We start from the raw sequence: 17943 nt of genomic DNA, 5'->3' as shown, positions 1-17943 counted from the left end.
AAGTTCACAGGCTGTTGTTTGTTTTGTAAATTTTCAAGGCTTTTTATGGCCCATAGCTATCCAGAGTTTGCAGCTAAGGTTTGCATAGGAAATGGTGAGCTCAAAATTGGACTTGGAAAAGAGGAGTGAGGAGTCTTCCTCTTCCATCACTCTACTGGAATGGTAGCACCAACATCTAAAAAAAAAAAGATATAATTGAGGCAATAAAAATGCATGTTTTCCAGCAGCATGAGGTATGAACGGAAGCCACTTCAATCAGTGCAGTTTCAGGGTAGAGTTGTGTGTGGTGATCTCTGCTGCCTCATCCCCTTGCTTCCTTCTCACGTCATAAAATCACAGAATGGCTTGGGTGGGAAGGGACCCTAAAGAACATCCAATTCCATCACCCTGCCATGGGGAGGGACACTTCCCACTGGACCAGGTTGCTCCAAGCCCTGTCCAGTGTTCCCTGGAACATTTCCAGGGATGGGGCATCCAGAATTGGATTTATTTCTGCTGCTAAACTGGGACACCTCCAGGCAGTGCTGTCGTGTCCTGCTGGGACTGCAGATGTTCCTGGTGCAGCAAATGGACACTAGCAGGCAGTTTTCACTGCTCACCAAAGTTTGGGCACCTGAATTAGAACCCAAGTGGCTACAGAAATTCCTCTCATGACGTGTTGTTACAGGCTCAGGTGAGAGTGTACATGCAGCTTTATTGCCAAAACATGAGTTTGGCAGAGGTGAGTCATACCTGGGAAGATCTCAGCTTTGCTCTTTGATTTACTTTTATCCACCAAGTATAAAAATACTTCCAAGAATACAGGTAGGAATATGCTGTTCTCCTGTTAGGGCAGAGCTCTCACTGGCTCTTAGGTGTGTTTACATAGCTCATAGGATGTATTTTTGAAGCTTTAGTATAAAGGGAACTATGTATACATTTTATCTAATCTTCCATGCAGTAGGCATGAGCAATTCCTGGAGAAGAGACCAGAATACAGGGCTCTGCCCCTACTCCTGGGAGTCTCTTTCTCATGGAGTCATACTTGCCCTCCAGGGCTTTCTCTTTATGGCTTTGTGAGTTTTGAATTCCTCTGTGAGCTGGCCCAGCTCCAGCAGGAGGGCAGAAAAGCAGCCTCAGCCCAAGCCCTGCTTGAAGCCTGCTGGTTCAGGGACTCTGCAGGAGTTGGGATCTGCCCTGGGAGAAGTGCCCAGCCTCCCAGGTGAGCTCCTAACCAGTGGGATACTCTTTCAAGGTGACAGTTTTGTCTTCTGCATGGCTTTGGGTTGCAGTGATTGCTGGATGGCGTTTTGCCCTCGGTGTTTCAGTGTGAGCAGAAGGGACCTGCTCTGCAGGTTTCATATCTGGTTTCAAGGTAGCTCCTTCCATGGCCATCCCTGATGACCAGGTGGCCTTGGAGTGATCCAAACTGAACGGCTCAATTTGCTGAGCTGGTTTGAAAAAGTGGTTTTTCTTCTCCATTTCTTTTCTCTTGGGAAATTAGAGCTGCTCCATCCCATGACATGACTGCAGGGCTGCTGGTGCTGATGGTGAGAGGAATTCATGGCCAGAAGCAAAGGAGAAGGTGACACTGTCACTTAAAGTGACAGCTGCATGAAGTTCATCAGCATGTACAGGAAACCTCACTTTCCCTGTCAGTTCATCACAGTGGAGCTCAAGGAAGAACTAATTTAACATTTTTCTCCAGAACAAGCAGTCTTTTGAGCACTCTTTCCTGTGTGTTCCTTTGGCATCTGGATTTTAGGTCTCTGCATTTAACTTCAGCATCTACTCAGAGCTGAAGTACCTAAGAAAAAGAAAAGTACCTATGATAATACTGGGTAATGCCAGAGAGGAGTCCATCCCTTGCTACAATTTCTGGTTGTTGATCATAGAATCAAAGGATGGTTTGGATTGGGAGGAACTTTAAAGATATCTAATTCCAACTCTCCTTCCACTATCCCAGGTTGCTCAAGCCCCATCCAGCCTGGCCTTGGACACTTCCAGGTGCAGCCACAGCTTCTCTGGGCACCCTGTGCCAGAGCCTCCCCACCCTCACAGCCAAGATTTTTTTCCCAATATCCAGTCTGAACCTTAAATCTTACTGTTCTATATAAATATATAGAAGTAAAATTTATAGAGCCTGATAGGTTCATAGCATTTATCAAACTGACTTTTTTTTTTTTCAAACAGCATTGCAAATTGTTCTTCTGGTCATACTTTTCAAAAAACATCCCTTTGTCTATTATTCCACAAATCACATCCTGTTATAATCCAAGTCAGAATAGAATTTCCATTGGCTGGGGGGGGGAAAAACATTTAAAAAGACAAAATACCCCTGAGCCCCTCTCTCTGCGGGAGGTTTTGGGGCAGCAGTAGTTTGGCTTCCAGCAGGCACAGCACAGTTGGGAAGGATTATCTTTTTACATGGCTCTGCTTTCTACTCTACTGCTTTGGAGTTTTTTCTCTTCTTCTGCATTTTTCTCTCAGTGTTCCTGATTGATTCTAACTGCTGTGGGAATAATCCTCTTTCCTCACACACCTCCTTTAAAACACCAGAGGTGCGCGTGTGTTCTTCTGCGCCGTTTTCTTCCTGCGTGTGTGCGTACCTAACGACTTGAAAATAGCAAACAAAGCACACGATCCGAGCAGCAAGCTGGTATTTTACCCCGAGGGAAGATTTTCTCAGTGCACAAATCAAGAGTTAAATAGTTAAAAATGCTGTATAATATAGATCCAGCCGCTCTAAGGCTCGCTGGCATGTAGGAGTGAAGTTATTTGCATACGTAAATGTTGACACAGTTGAGCTCTGTGTTATCAAATCCACTGTCAAAAACTGACCCCGGGCGTTTCGCAGGGAAGATGATGATTGTCTCTCTAATGGCATAAATTCTGTTGTGCCTGTTTAGGAGAGTTGCCCACAACCCTGTCATTACTAAGCCCCTGCCAGTCGCATCCCTACTGGCATAGCTTTGATAGGAAGTAGCTACAGCACCCAGCTCCAAGGACCTTCTTTTAATTGAGCACTGTGATTATCACACACCAATCAGTTGACTGAGTTGCTGAGTTGGCCAGCCCTGTGCTGAGAGCTCCTATGGAATTACAGAATCAGAGATGGTAGAGATGGAAAGTGCATTAGATCATCCAGGCCGTCATCTTGCCAGTACATGTTTCCTGCTGTGTGGTTTTGGGTGGTTGTAGTTTTTTGTTTTTTTTTTCCCCCCACTCCACGCTGGGCTTTCCACTTTGATCCTCTGGAATCTTCCCCACAAAGTTTGATGTCAGGATTTTTCTTTGCCTAATATGTGCCCTAAATTTTTCCATTTCTTTACTTCATAATATTTCATATTATTTCAAGTCTACCTTCTCATCTTTCAGTAATTCACTCTGGTGTTAACAGCCCGTAAATATGAGTGGAATAGTATTATGTGCTCTTGAATATTAAATGTATCACTTATCTTAAGTGCTGCATGTTCAGTTTTTTCAGGATTTGGGGAAATTCTACTGATTGAAGATAGATTTTAAATGGAGCTGCTAATAGTATAATTCTCAGATGCATATTTTATTTTAGTATAAGAGTGGTCTGTTCTGGTGTAATTTGAGAAATTGTTGAAAATTACCTGAAAAGGCCAATTTGAATTGGAAATGAAAATTTTTTTGTATGTAGGAGATAAAATTTAAATGATTTTTAACTCCATTGTGGCATTTAAATAGTGAAGAAGCTCTGTGTGCAGACAAGTCTGCAGAGGGCATTGCAGGGAAACCAAAAAAACTAGTTTTCTATTAGTGACAGAATTAGTGGAAGTTGCAGTCTAGTTACTGGAGTCTTCCCCAACCCCCATCCCAGCCTTCCATTCAAATTCTTCATAACTATTGTTCTTTTTATAGTTTTACTTGTTTCTGTGGGATTTGGGGTTTGCCTGTTTGTTGTTTCTTCCTCAGGGCTCACTCTTCATCACCAGAAGCTTCGGGCACCCAGAGAGGGTTGTCTCGAAAGTTTTCCTTCGTCTTGACCACTAAGAGCTAGATCCATATCCCCTCCCTTAAAAAAAAAAAAAAAAAAGAAAAAACTTCAATGACTATAAAAAGAACAGATGGGCTTTGTTTGTTTTTTGGGTTTTTTTTTGCAGTCACCCCATGAGAGAAAGATGGGGTGGGTGGTTGGTGTCAGCTGGCATACAGCCACACTGGCTCGAGCCAGTGCCTTCAGAGCTGCCCTCTGGTCATGTCCAGCACCTTTATCCCAGTCCTCTGCATGTTCCTGAAGCATTACCTCTGTTTTTCTTTCCAGAGTATCCCAGAGGTTGAGAGGGTTGGGTTGGAAGCCTCCAGGAGCAGGGTTTTGGCAGGGTTGGGGGTGTGTTGGGTGCCTGCTGGAGGCAGAGGCACAGCCAGCACTGCCCAATCCTTATTCCATCCATCCTCACTCTGTCCAGAGAAAGTGTTTGGCTCATCCAGAAGGAATGGCATGAAAGATCAGCAGTCATGTGGGTGGAGATGGATTTTATGGAGCCTCATGAACATGGTGTGCCTCCGCTCAAACTCCAGGACCTGGAGCATGGGGATGTTGATGAGAGAGGCACGGGCAGGTGGGTCTTGGGAGGCAAAGTTCCTCTCCCTGAGTGGATTGGAGGTGTTTGAGGCTCAGGTTGTGTGGCTGAACATGGAGATGAATGAGGAATGTGAAAATGGGTGGGTTAGGAGTGAGTAAGGGAGAGTGTGAGTGTGTGGGTAACGAGACTGGCAAGTGAGAGAGGAGGTGGGAGGGGGTGAGTGCACGGGGAGGGAGGCAGCAAAAAGCTGGAGTAGCGTTATGGGCTGGCTCTGTGAGGATACCTGGAAGACTGGGAACAGCCACCCTCCTGGAGACAGGCAGAGGGGATGGAGAGCTGCCACGGGGGCTGTGGGGTGTGCAGGGCAGCACACAGACCCTTCTGGCCTCTGGTGCTTCCCCTGGCCCGTGATTTACTCTGCCTGAACTTTACTGTGTCTGCGCATAAAACAGTAATCCTCATCCTGGTCAGCTGGTTGCATGCTGCTGCTGTTCCTGCAGAAAGATGTCAAGACTATAATCATGCATTTGCAGGTTTTTTTGGCTCTAACAAAGTCACAGACAGAAACTTTTAATCCATGTGATTTATTGCAGCTTGTAGAGGCCATTCCCAGGAGCTGAAATGACCTGAGGGCTGCAGGGGGAAGGAGTTACCTGACTAATAAAAGGTGTGAAGGTGAAGGATATGCTGGAATTACAAACCTGCAATGCCTCAGCATAAAGACAGCTCCCAAACTTGAAATTCCTTTAATTTTAATGAAGGAGATGGGAAAGTAAAGTATCTTTAAATCATTAGCAGACCCTGCCTGACAAGGTTCTTATTAGGATATTTAACTATAAATGCTGCAAGTTGGATGTAGCCCCCTGTGACTAATTTGTACCTGTTTTTATTAATTACTATGGCAGAGTTACAGCCCCAATTGTGACCTCTCTGTAGTCAGGTGCAGTCAGGCTGTTGTCCAAGGTAAGGTCTGTTCTGCCCTGTTAAGTCATATAAGTTGTACACAGTACATTCTCAGTACTTACTGTAATAGAGCAAGTCCTTTTGAAGCCCAAATAGAGGTGAGTGACTGCAGGAAGTGACAGGTCTTGTCTTAGCTGTCAAAAAGGTATTTACTGAGGAATAACTTCATATGCAGTGTTCCGAAAACACCAGTCCCTGCAGGTTTTCATGGGTATCCAGATAAGATGCCTCACCACCCTCAAAATAAAGAATTTCTCCCTAATACCGAATCTAATCCTGCCCTCTGGCAGTGTGAAGTCATTCCCTCTTGTCCCAAGTTCCTCTCCAGCTCTCTTGAAGCCCCTTTAGTCACTGTAAGGATCTCTAAGGTCTCCCTGGAGCCTCCTCCAGATTGATCAACCCCAGCTCTCTGGACTTTATTATGGCAGACATGCTCCAGATTTTGGACCATTTCAGTGGAATCGTCCTCAATTTGGACATGTCACCTGTTGCAAAGTAAATTTCCTATAAACTTTGGAACTGCAGCCAAGGCAGCTTGTAGAGTAGTCAGTGTTTACTCATTTTTTTAATCCTAGACAAATCCAGAAACAATTTGCTGCACTTAAGCAGATGTTTCTTACCATTAAAACAGCCCAAATTGCTTTCTGATGTTCAAATGCTGTAGTAACTGTGCAGAATAAAATCCAGAGGAACGTGGGGTATGTTTAATACAAGCTTCTTGGGTTGTAGATCTGTCAAACCCTCAAATTTGCATTCCTTACCTAAGCAGAGATCCTGGTGGTGTTTCCACGTGCTTTGGGAACTGCAGGAACTGAACTGCTTTGTCAAAAATCTCTGCTCCCAGTTGCCACCTGCGGGTCTGCAGGGACATAGTTAAAATATTTACAGTGGCAGGAGTAACTGGAAGTTTGTTTATTGTTCTGTTTGATATTAAAACTTACCACAACAATCATAAGAGCAGCGTGAGACCTCTGTGGAAGTGTAGACAGATTCTGAGTGTACACAGGAAAAAGAACCTTGAAGTTTCCCTTCTGGCTAATTCATAGTTTGGTTTTGTCAGTGACAGGGTTGTGCAGCATTTGCAATAAGCCTGCTTTGTCTTTGGCCATTTTTTTCCGTATGGGTGTGTTCTTCCTTTAATTCTGTTGTTTTTCTTTCCTTTTTTTTTTTCTCTTCCCTAACACAGCCACTCCTTTTATCTTAAGAATAAACAAGCTGCTTGCTGATCAGAAAAAACAACAAAGTTTCATAAACACATCAGTTCTGATCCATGTAATCCTTTATTACCTGTAGGGGCAGGTGCAGGAAGCTGCTGCAGGAGTGGAGGTTACTGACTTTCCCAAGGCTTGGGTTACATAAGGGGTCAGTATGTTGTAGTTGCTACAGTGAAAGTTGTGAACAACATAATCAAAGATGCAATGATGAGAAATAAAACCTTTTGGCTTGGCTTGTTTAACTTCATTCTGCCCCAGAGAGTTCTGAGCCTTCTATGACATGAAAAGCTGTTTTTAAGCACCACACTGACATGGAGAGGATCACAGGATGGCTTGGGTTGGAAGGGACCTCAAAGATCATCTTGTTCCACCCCCCTGCCATGAGCAGGGACACCTTCCACTACCCTGCATTGCTCCAAGCCCCATCCATCCTGTCCTTGAACACTTCAGGGGTGGGGAATCTTCTCTGGACAACCTGTTCCAGTGCCTCACTCCCCTTCTAGTGAAGAATTTCTCCCTGATACCAAATCCAACCCTGCCCTCTGCCAGTGGGAAGCCGTTCCCTGTGTCCTGTCACTCTGTGTCCTTGTCCAAAGTCCCTCTCCATCTCTCTTAGAACTCCTTTAGGTGGGAGAAGACTATTTCAATGTCTCCCTGAAGGCCCCTACATATTAACTTAAATGTTTCTCCTGCTGTTGTAAAATGGAGTTTATTACTGGAGGTTTTCTATCTTCTAATGCTTTCATTACCCAGAGTTTTTTCTGTTTGTTGCTCAAGGGAAAGTGAGGGGAGCCACTCACTTGATCTCAGCAAACCAGAAACCAGTTCATGGCTGTAGTGGCTGCGTAATGCTGAGATAGTGTCTGTAGAAAAACAACCAGACAGCTTCAAGAAACAAGATATATTTTTTTAATTGGTTTTTTTTTTTTTTAAATTTTGTTTTTAACATTTTGAAACCATTTAAATTGCTGCAAAGAGGGAGGTAAAAAAAATACATCGCCCATCCCTTGTGATTTTGTGGTTTTGTCTGAATATTTTTTTATTTCATTCCCTTCGTTTTACCACGCATTTCAGTTGTGATAGCTGCCCCAAGAACGTGGCTGCATGCAAGATGTCTCATTTGCCTAATATTAAAAATATGTGTGTGTAATAACATTTTTTCTAATGCTTCCCATCTGGAAGATACGTCACACACTTTTGCATTAAAATTCATAGCACCCTTTTTACATATTAAAGTGCTTTGTGATGGAGACTGTGGATGGACTTGTTAATTTGCAGTTCTGGGCTGAAAAATAGTTCAAAGCAGCTTGTTATTTACTGCCAGAAACAAGTTTCCACTATTTGTCTGTCTTAGTCAGTCTGATAGAACCAATACATTTGTGAGAGGCAATTTGTCTGCTTAAAATGTTATGGTTCATTTACTGGAAGAAATGCTGAGCAACTAACACAAAGTGAGGAGTCTGAGGACCTTCTTCCTCCAATCCTTCAGGAGATGCCTGGAATCTTTAAGGTTTTGGTCTAAAATTTGTGTATATCAAATCCTAGTGATATCATAGCATGTGAATTCCTGTCAAAAGTTGTCTCAAAATGATACAGCTGTTAAAAGATAATGATTGTGCCATGTGGATTAGCAAGGCTGCATTCTTTCCTGAATAAACCTAATAAAATAGTGTCAAAGAAAAGGTGCAGGGATCTGTTAGGATTAGTGGGAAAGGAGATTCTGAGCTGCATATGTACTTCAGATATATTTAGTGATAAGGACTGGTTAATACATCTCCATTTTCAGTGTATAACCATCCTTTGAAAGGCGTAATTTTCAATGTATGCTTAATTCCAGCTTGTGGTGACATCTTCTGGATGCTGAGCACTGGGAAAATTTCACCTGTTCTTTGAGCAGTTGATTGAAAGTTGAATTTTTCTGTGGTATGGTCCACAGTCAGTGTTGTTGGAACAAGACAAACCAGTCCAAATTTGCTGTCGCCCAGTCTTGTTGTCTCAACTGTCACAAAATATTTGCTTTTCAAAGGGCTTTAAAAACATAACGATGCAAATTTGACCTGTATTTATACCAGCGTGTTTGGAGGAAGCCCATCAAACGATTTCCATGCTGTTTTCAGTGTCTCTCCACTTTATTATTCTGAGAAAATTTGACACATCTGCAGCGTGCACGATCTGGTTTCCTGATATGCAGATGCGCAGCCTCGCCTATCTCGTGGAATCAGTGTAGCAGCCGCTCTTACAAACGCTGTGACAATGTACAGCCTCCTATCTGAGATCCAGATCAGCCTGAAGTCGGGACTCGGTCCAGAAGCAGAATGCTGCAGTCAATCCACGGCCTGTGTCAGCGCTGGGCTCCGCTGGTGTCTGTGCGCCGCAGGGAAAGGAAGCGGGAGATGCGCGCTGGCGTCCCGGAACGGATCCCTGAGTCACGGAGCGTGGCGGGGATGGGGCTGGCAATAGGAGGTGCTTCAAGGTTGCCGTTTTTGCAGGCATTGTGTGGGCTAAGAGATGGTGCAGGCGATGTTCTGAGCCCGGGTGGCACTCAGGAAGTCACTACATGACACTACGGATGCCACATGACTTCCCTGTTTGCACCCTGCCCCTGTCTATGAAGTGACAGTGACCACATCGTGTCACAGCATCCTTGGCCTCTCAAGTCACCACCCTTGGTGCCAGCGGGGATTTGTGGAATCAGGCCCTTGCAAAACCATCCTTCAAGTCCTGATGTGTTCAGACTGGGGTGACCTCTTGCCTAAGGCTGTACATTTCCTTCCCTTCTGCCAGCCCTGCTGTGGCAGAATCACCATCTCTGGATGTGTTTAAAAAAAGACTGGACATGGCACTTGGTGCTATAGTCTAGTTGTGGTGCTAGGGCATAAGTTGGACTTTATGATCTTAGAGGTCTCTTCCAACCTCATTATTCTGGGATTCTGTGATTCTCTTCCAGGCTGTGAGCTGGCACCGCTCCTCGTCCGGCGGGCATTGCTCCGGGGGCAGGTGGGCTTCCTGCTGCGTGGCACACCCTCCACTCTGCCTGCTTCCCACTTAACTCTCTCATTCCTCAGTTCCTGGGCTTTTACCCCTCTGTCCTAAAATTGTCTCAGTCTCGGGAAAATCATCCACCCACGCTCCTGGGAGAGGGGGACCCTTGTGCCCGATGCCGCTTGGATCGCTCAGGAGCGCAACGTGTTCTGCACAGCACCAGGGTCATTTTGGGGTAGTAACACTAAATCTTTCAAAAGTAATCACACTTCTAGAAGTCATTTAAGCTCTCAAGTTTTTGGGTGAAAGCCAGTTGCCAGGGTTTAATCTGCACCCTGAAGTTCTACTGGTAAATCCTGATCCGGCAGTTCTGCCTGCATATGGGGGGTGACACCAATAACAAAACACCTTCCCTCATAAAGAGCAGTGGGACCTTCAATGTCCACAGCAAAAATAAAAACATTTTAAAGGATTTATAAAGTTGTTACGGCGTCGTGGATGTGCAGCAGAATCCATGGATGGATGTTAGCTCTCATATAATTATATTTTTTAATAGTAAATTGGGATGCAAAGGAACTTCTTGCAACTGGAACTCTGTGCTGAAGAAAATCATTGGATCCAATGCCAGGAAGTTTTCTTGGCTGTGATTACACCTTGTTGCTTGCACTTCGCATATAACTTTCAGTGTCACATGCACTTTTATTTATCCATTAAGCTTCTTTTTTTGGTAAATTAAATTTTTTTGTTGTGTTTTCCCATGGCTATCTAGTAAATACTGAGTTTCTTTTAGGGAAGCAGGGAGACAATATGTATTTTGAGCCAAAATAATATGGCACCTAAGAAAATAAGGTTTCTGTTCTTAATTGCCAGTTTTCTTTCTGTCTTTTATCGTGTCTTAGTTTTTAAAAAAATCAACAAGCCCATTGTGATGCTTTTGATTAGGCTTCAACAGAGATAGTAGAAGTGTAGTGTCCCTTTGTGAAAGGAGTTTTTAATTATTGTTAATTGTACTTGCCAGCTTCATTTCTGAAGGGAAACGGAGGTGACCTCATCCTGCAAGTTGTCAGTCTCATGCTGGTGTTTTTCTCCCCGTGGAAAAGAGGTTGGGGTTTTGTTCCTTGTTGCTTCTTTTAATGAGGAGCTGTCCACAGGCCTGATGGGCTCTGTGGCCTTGGGAATGCTGTCCAAACTCTGCTTCAGTAGCAAGCTTGTTCCTGAAATGTTAAACTGAGTTGTATCTTAGGGCATCAGCAGAGTCTCAGACCTGTGACGTGCCCATTCCAGTAACATCTCTGGCAGCAGAGAGTGCAAAAGACTTCAGGGAGGTGATGGAGTCCTTGTTGAGGACAATTACTAAAGATTCACAGGGTTATTTCTGCTCTTTCATACTAACCTTGGGGGTTTCTATTATCTATCCAAAGATTTAATTTCTTAATCCTTCTCCGTCTTGGCTTTAGCATATTCTTGTGAGGTCCCCACTTAACCTGTGCCTTTCATTTAAACAGATGACAAGAGAGATGTCCTCACCTTTTGGACTGCAAAATGTGCAGGGCAGTGGGGGTTGTATGTCTGGGGAGGTTCCAGGGTATCAGGACAAGTCAGCATTCAGTTGTGGCCGTGATGTAAATGCCAAAATATTTACAATCATTTCCATTCATTGAGCATCTCCGTATGTTGGGAGAAGGATGAAGAGGATACGTTTTTTGTCTCCCTCCCTTCACTGTTCTGTATTTCTTAAGCTGTTACCTCGTTTCATCTTAAATGAACCTTCTCTAAAATACCCTGAACTTTTCAATTCCATTTCAGTTCACCCAGTGCCATCTGCCAGGGTGTCTGCGATGTATTTCAGTCCTGACGAAATCCCCCTTCCTCAGCGGTACCTCCGCACGCTGTCGTAAGGATGATGTGACAAGCAAAGCTGGCGAGTTGTTCCCACCTTTGTTGCCAATTATAAAGCAGTGTAAAGAGGCAAATTCTGACAGCCTGTGTCCTTAGAGGTGTCTGAATACTGAACTCGTAGTGAAATCATCAGCGGTGAGGCTCTTGAGCATCCCTGAGGCTCTGGGCTGGGATCTCTGCTCACCTTTTGCTCAAGTAGTCTTTCCCTGACATCCATCACTTCTTTGCCTGACTCAGATGCGTATTTAAAGCTGCTGCTTGCTCATCAGCATCAAAACATTTACTTGTAGATACAGAGAGCGCAGTTCCCTGTACAAGGGAAGAAGCTTTCAGCTGGTTTGTTTTCTAATCCTGGAGAAATCTGCAAGGTCAGTGAGCCTGGCATGTGTAATGGGTCTCCTCAGGCTGCCAGATGTGTTGGGGACTGTGGTCTGGAGCTCCCAGTTTTATCTCATTCCTTTGCTTTCTGCTGCTCATTAAAAGATCTAAAAAGAATTAAAATCTCAGTGCTGTGAGATGTTCAGGCTGTCTGAGATGGTTTTCATTCTCTGGCTCCCAGATTTTGTTCAGGCGAAAGGTGATGAAGTTTTCTGGGGGCAAGCTGCATTTTTCAGTAAAAACACTGAATACTGAATTCAGGCCACCTCAGACTGACTCTATTCAGTCCTTCCTTTGCTGTCTTAATGTGAGGACTGCAAAAGCACCTTAAAGGATTGTTCTGAAAACAATAGTAGTTAGCACATCTGCAAGCCTGCTAAAATACATACTAAATGCAAATATTTTTAAGCCTTTTCACCTCCCAGAGTTGTTTTGGTATCTTGTTCTATCCTGAACAAAAAGGCAGGAGACTTGTCCCATTTTCACAAACCAGTGCAGAAATTTTGGCCTTTCAAAATACTCTTTGAGTCACTGCTCTGTATTATTGTATAGTTGTGGCTTCCAGGTTTCAAAATGGGATGAAGAACCTGTTCCCAGCAGGAGTAAAAACAACACAGCTCCTTTCCCATGCCAGACAAGCTTTGCATGGTGTGTTTTCGAAGTACATGTTTCACATGGGCACAACTAGCTCTTGATTTTAAAAAACAAAATTACTTGAAACTACTCAGGGGCACAAATAAATGACTGCAAGAATACCAAAGAATTGAGCAACAGGCAAAGGACATGTTGTTTCCTTTAAGAATTCTTACTAGAAATGACGTCACTTAGATAGTTTGGATGTTTGTGAGCACTACAGGACTTGGAAAGGGAAAGCAAATCGGAAAAACACTGGGAAGCTGAACAATTTGTTTTGTTTTATGACTCCCTGGTCGTTTAATGAGGGAGCTATTACTCATGCGCTGTCACTGCACATCTAGAAAATTCCTCTGGGGTTAAAAACTGGCAAGGAAAAGTAGTTTCCTAAAAAACACTGAATTAATGAGATAAAAACCCATTGCTCAGGAGTCCGTAACAGGAAGGGTCGGGGGCGGAGCTGTGCAGGGCTCACGGTGTGTTGGAAATCTCCGCAGGGATTTCAGAGAGCAGATAGAGCTGGCGGGGATTCAGGGGAGTGATGCAGCAGATATGCTCAGCATCTGGCTTTTAGGATACAGAACTGTGGATTTGAGCAGCAAAAAACCCACAAGTTCCATTGGAGCATTGTAGCCAATCCTTTTTCATTCCTTTGTATCTGAAAATATCCAGGACTGGGGTGTTTAAAGAAAGAGGTTTTGTACCCATGGGCAATACTTTATGTATTAATAATATTGACACATCAAGTGAGGTCTCTTGTATTTAAGGAGAAGAAAAGTATTCATGGTGTGGGCTTAATTACCCAGTTTTAAATGATTTTTCATGGTTTTCATAATGTGTATTCCTGTGGTCTGTCAGACTTCTGACTTCTTGCTTTGAGTCTGCATTGTTTTATAGATCAGTATGGTATTTTGCAGTGCAGTACAGTGCAGTTTACACTTTTACTTCAGTTATTTTATCTTGTTAAACCTATCTTGTCACATCCACACAGGATACACATTATCCTCACCTTAACTGGACACCTGCTACAACTTCCATGGCCCTGAGGGCAGGATGAGGATTGTTCCAGTTAGATCTTGAAGAGAGCACAGTAAGCAGAGTGCTGCTCCAATCTAGAAATGCAAGGGAATATTCCTCACCAATCCCCTGACACAATTATTCCCTTGTAGCGGAAGTTACTGTAATTCCTCTTGCCAAAAAAATGCTGATAAAGCAGAGGCTGTTAGGAGGGAAATGCATAAGGAGTCTGGAAAGTGTGATGTAAGGATTAGTAATAGAATTAGCAAGCTGCTGTAGCAGTTCTGCTACAGTTTGTCTTAAATTACAACACCTCAAACATAATCATTGTCATTCCTTGTCTCACTGCAGTGCTGTAGTCTGAATCAGTTTTGTTTTCTCTGTTACTGTCCTTTTAAGCACTTTAAAAATTCTTTTAATTATTCACTTTTCAGCAAGAATATCACCAAATTTTCCATGCAAATACAGAAGTAGTTCAGGACAGGTTGTGTATTTTAAGCTTCAGATCAAAATGATGCTTAGCTGTGTCTCGCTGTACATGCACCATACACCCTCTTTAGAAATACCCAGTGCTGAGCTTTTAAAGCACATAGATGCCCAGTTTATTGTATCCATGCTGGATTTTTGCCCTTGGGTGTGGAACTCAACTGCCTGGGCCAGAATTAGGAAATAATTCCTACATGTGATGTGAAAAAAAAGTCCTGGATCACAGGGCAGAGCTCTGTTTCCACCAGAATGGGACAGAATGAGACTGAAAAGGCTGGGGGGACCCTTGAGGTGTTGAGAAGGTGGCAGGGGTATGGATGTCATGTAATTTTGAAATCAGAACAAGCACTGTAGAGAGAGACACTCCAGAGGGACCTTGTTTGTGACACATCAGACAGGGATTTGGGCATCAACTGCTCTGAGGTTGTGTGTGCCTGGTAGGGAGCACAGGAAAGCTCAGGTTTGGTGTGGAACAGCCTGTTGGGTACCAGGAGCCACACAAATGATGCAGAGATGTGTTCAGCCTCACGTTTTCATCTGTGCTGCTCCAGTTCTCCAGAGTGGTGTGAAACTGAAGGCTGAACAGGCACGGAAAGGAGTTCTCCTGCTTTTCACCTGGTGCTTCAGTGTCCAGTGTGACCACCAGAGCCTCTGTGCAGCCTTGTTCTCAAGAGGGCTGTGGTGTTGGTTGGATTTGGGTGGATTTCAGGCTCTTCCAGAGCACTTAGTGGTGTTCAGGCTGGTTTTTTATTGCAGAAAAATGTAGGTGAGAAACGGGTTCCCTCATGCCAGCTGGGACACCTTTGGCTGTGGTACAGCACATGCTGATGCCCCAGCAGCTACTGAATAGAAAGTTCTATCACTCCAGGGTCTAGGCACCTAAATCCTGCCAAAATCCAAGCAGAACTGAGACAGGCCATGTAGATGATGCCTGCAGACTTCAGTCTCATGGCAGGGGACACTGTGGACAGCCTTGTGTCCCTGTCTAGTCCTGCATCACCCCTGAAACAGGACTGGCCTTCCCAGAGCTCCAGCCCCATGTGCGTTGCACTAACACAAGAAAAACTGTATGGCTTGTTACTGAAACCTAACTTAATTTTCCTGTTAATGAAGCTGTAATTGCAGTCCATCGCTGTGATCATGGTTCAGCTGATTTCCCTCCTTGGCTGAGGGTGCATCTGGTGTTATTTTCCCTCTGTGCTGGAAAGGTTGGTGGGAGTGAGAGGCAGATCTGACCTCAGTGGGGCTTCTCCCACCTTGGCACTGCTGCAGGTGCTGCCTGAAACCCCATCCCAGCACCCATCCAGAGCTCTCCTCCCAGCTCCTGCTTTACACGTGGCCTTTGGAGTGCAGATATGTTCAAGGGACTGTCAGGTTTTATATTTCAAGACTTTCCTCTTCTATTTTTTTCCCTAAAGCTTTACTCTGTCAAAGCCTGTGCAGCTGGCGTTACACAGCACATACTTTATTATCCCAGTCATCACTTCAACCATTTAATCCTTTTAACCTTCGCAGTGGCTACAGTAGGAATTATGGGGAGTGAATTTCCTCTTGAGTGAATTTCCTTGGCCACTGTTAAAACCACAAAGTAGTTCCATGAAAAAAGGGATCTCTTGGTGGAACTGTTTGCAAAGGGGTGAGAGAAACGAGAAGTCAGTGCAGCTGCAGGGAAATGGCTGTGGGGACACCACCATGGGCAGGCAGCTGCCACATTCCTGCACCCAACATCCCAGACCTGTTCCAACCACAGAAAAGTTAATTCAGAACAGTCAACCCTGCTAGGCAGGGAAAAGACCTTGCTGCCAGATGCTGTTTGTGTTGTACATTATCTCCATAGGTTTTGCATCTGTCTTTCCTGCAGTTTTGTTTTCTGCCTTCAAAATTCCCTTTTTCTCATTGTGTCTCGTAATTGAATTTGCAAAATATTACAAAGTGACATTAGGATGTGCCTGTTAAGAGAGGAAAATAAATTAATTACACGCTGTGAAATAACTGAACTCATTTAGTAATTAATGAATTAACTTATGTCTACAAACAGGAGAACTTGAATGTTGGCAGAATAAACAGTGAAATCTCTCATTGACTGAATCACTAGGGCTTTTTTTTTGGGGGGGTTTACTTTTCCTTGGTTTTGTAATGGCCACATTTTTAGAATTAGGAAGTTATACCAGTGATTTGCAATTTAGGGTTCACCTCTGTGATTCCATCCTACACCACTTCCAGACTGACATCTGCCTCTTGAATTTATTGGAAACGTTGACGTTTCCAGTTGCTTTTTCGTAACCAAATATTAACACAGTAGTTCTTCATCCTCCCTTTTTTACACTGGTCAAACTTTTGCCAGCATCAATCATGTTCCCATTTGAAATTCCATCCTGACTGGATGACTGTGATCCTGGGGGTTTTGTGGTCTTTCTTCATTATATTTTTAATGTGCACAGTGATGTTATGTTCTCTGTGTGCACATTCTGCACCTTCTCTCTTCCCAGATTTCCACTGCAGTAATGGATTTGATTATTATTCAATGATATGATTATTCTCTCTCTCTCCCCGCATCTCTCTCTCTCTGTAGTCAAGTTCCAGACCTGCACCTGTGTGCATCATTTTGTTTTCCTTCCAGGATGTTTGTGTGGCTTGTACACGTGGATTGATAGCAATCTGCTGCAGCTCAGCTCTGTGTCAACAGAAAGGAGCTTTCTCCCATGCCAGCCCTCTGTAAATGCCACAAAACCACCTTCGTATTTAAGCCTCTGTTTTAAAACTTTATCTTCCTACAATGCCTACAGTAGAAAGGCTGTTAATCTGCCTTTATATCAGGTTTTATTGTCTTACTATTCCTTATACTTTTTTTTTTATGTCTCTGTTTCTTGCTTCAGGCAGTAAACTAGAAAACCAAGCTCATTCTATTCTGTTTTATGTGAGGCTTCTAGATCAGTGTGTCTTGATCTCTGTCCTGCTGCAGTAGTTTCCTTCCTTGGAAATCACTGGGAAGGTAAACACCTACTGCACAAACTGAGTTTCTCAGGTCCCAGAGAAAATCAGAACTTCATCCATCTTTCAATGCTCCAGTTATGAGATGCTGACCTTGTTTGCAACTTCAAAAGGTGGAGCCAGTTGTGGGGAGGAGACTAAAAAGATCAGGAATAATATGGATGTACGTTATGTTTTCTCATGGACAGGGACATATTTTTCTAATGCAACTGAAGTTGTTTAATGGATGTTGCAGATCAAAGCAAAAACAAATTTATTTCCAGAATCCAACAGCCCCTTTTCCCATCCCTTGCCTGGCTTCCCAGTGTTCAATACATGGAGCATTATGTTGTCCTCTAATTAGCTCTGTAATTTCCATGGTGTGTGCCAGCATCAGTGTTTATTATTGAAGCAATGTCTGCTTTTATCCTCATGATGTGACTGTCCTGTCACAGAAGTCACATGCACAAACTGAGTAGTAAAAGGAGTTCAGCAGTAAGGATCAGTAAATATTTTAACCTGTACATGGCTGTGCAGATGTAATTGATTGAAGCACTGCCAGATGCTCACCAGTTCATCCAGATGCTCCTTGCTCAGCATTCTGTGAAGATCCTCTCATCTTCTGGATCTTCCAGTCTCTAGCATGGCTAATAGGGCATTGATCAATCCCTAAAATCTTTATTTTTACCAGAACTGGGTGACTTCTCTGCATTTCATGAGGGGAAGCTGAAGTGGAAATGCAAACACACATTTAAATAAACCATTTTATAAATTCCAGATGCTGATCTCAAGAGGGCATCTTGCATATGCCAGAGGAAGAACATGTTGTTTGAGGGAAAACCTGCTTATAAATATGTGCAAATGGAAAG

The 17943-nt window shown here is 43.7% G+C and overlaps 1 protein-coding gene across 28 annotated transcripts in view; it reads left to right on the top strand.

Annotated features, from left to right (window-relative positions):
* The window catches only part of LOC110470912 (endonuclease domain-containing 1 protein-like), a 159908-nt gene that overhangs the window by 92208 nt on the left and 49757 nt on the right, over positions 1–17943 (top strand). For 10 of the 28 annotated variants that reach the window (XR_014951852.1, XR_014951850.1, XR_014951855.1 and 7 more), the window contains one exon: positions 1–17943. This exon is cut by the window's left edge. The exons of 16 other annotated variants lie outside the window; for them this stretch is intronic. The gene's annotated coding sequence lies outside the window, so the exon portion shown is untranslated. 2 more of the 28 variants (XR_013340048.2, XR_014951864.1) reach the window with 1 other exon arrangement.

The sequence above is a fragment of the Lonchura striata genome, chromosome 1A (assembly GCF_050655825.1).
Source record: "Lonchura striata isolate lonStrDom1 chromosome 1A, ASM5065582v1, whole genome shotgun sequence".
Taxonomy (NCBI): domain Eukaryota; kingdom Metazoa; phylum Chordata; class Aves; order Passeriformes; family Estrildidae; genus Lonchura; species Lonchura striata.
The sequence above is the reverse complement of the archived record's forward strand: the minus strand, read 5'-3'. Positions and strand labels throughout refer to the sequence as shown.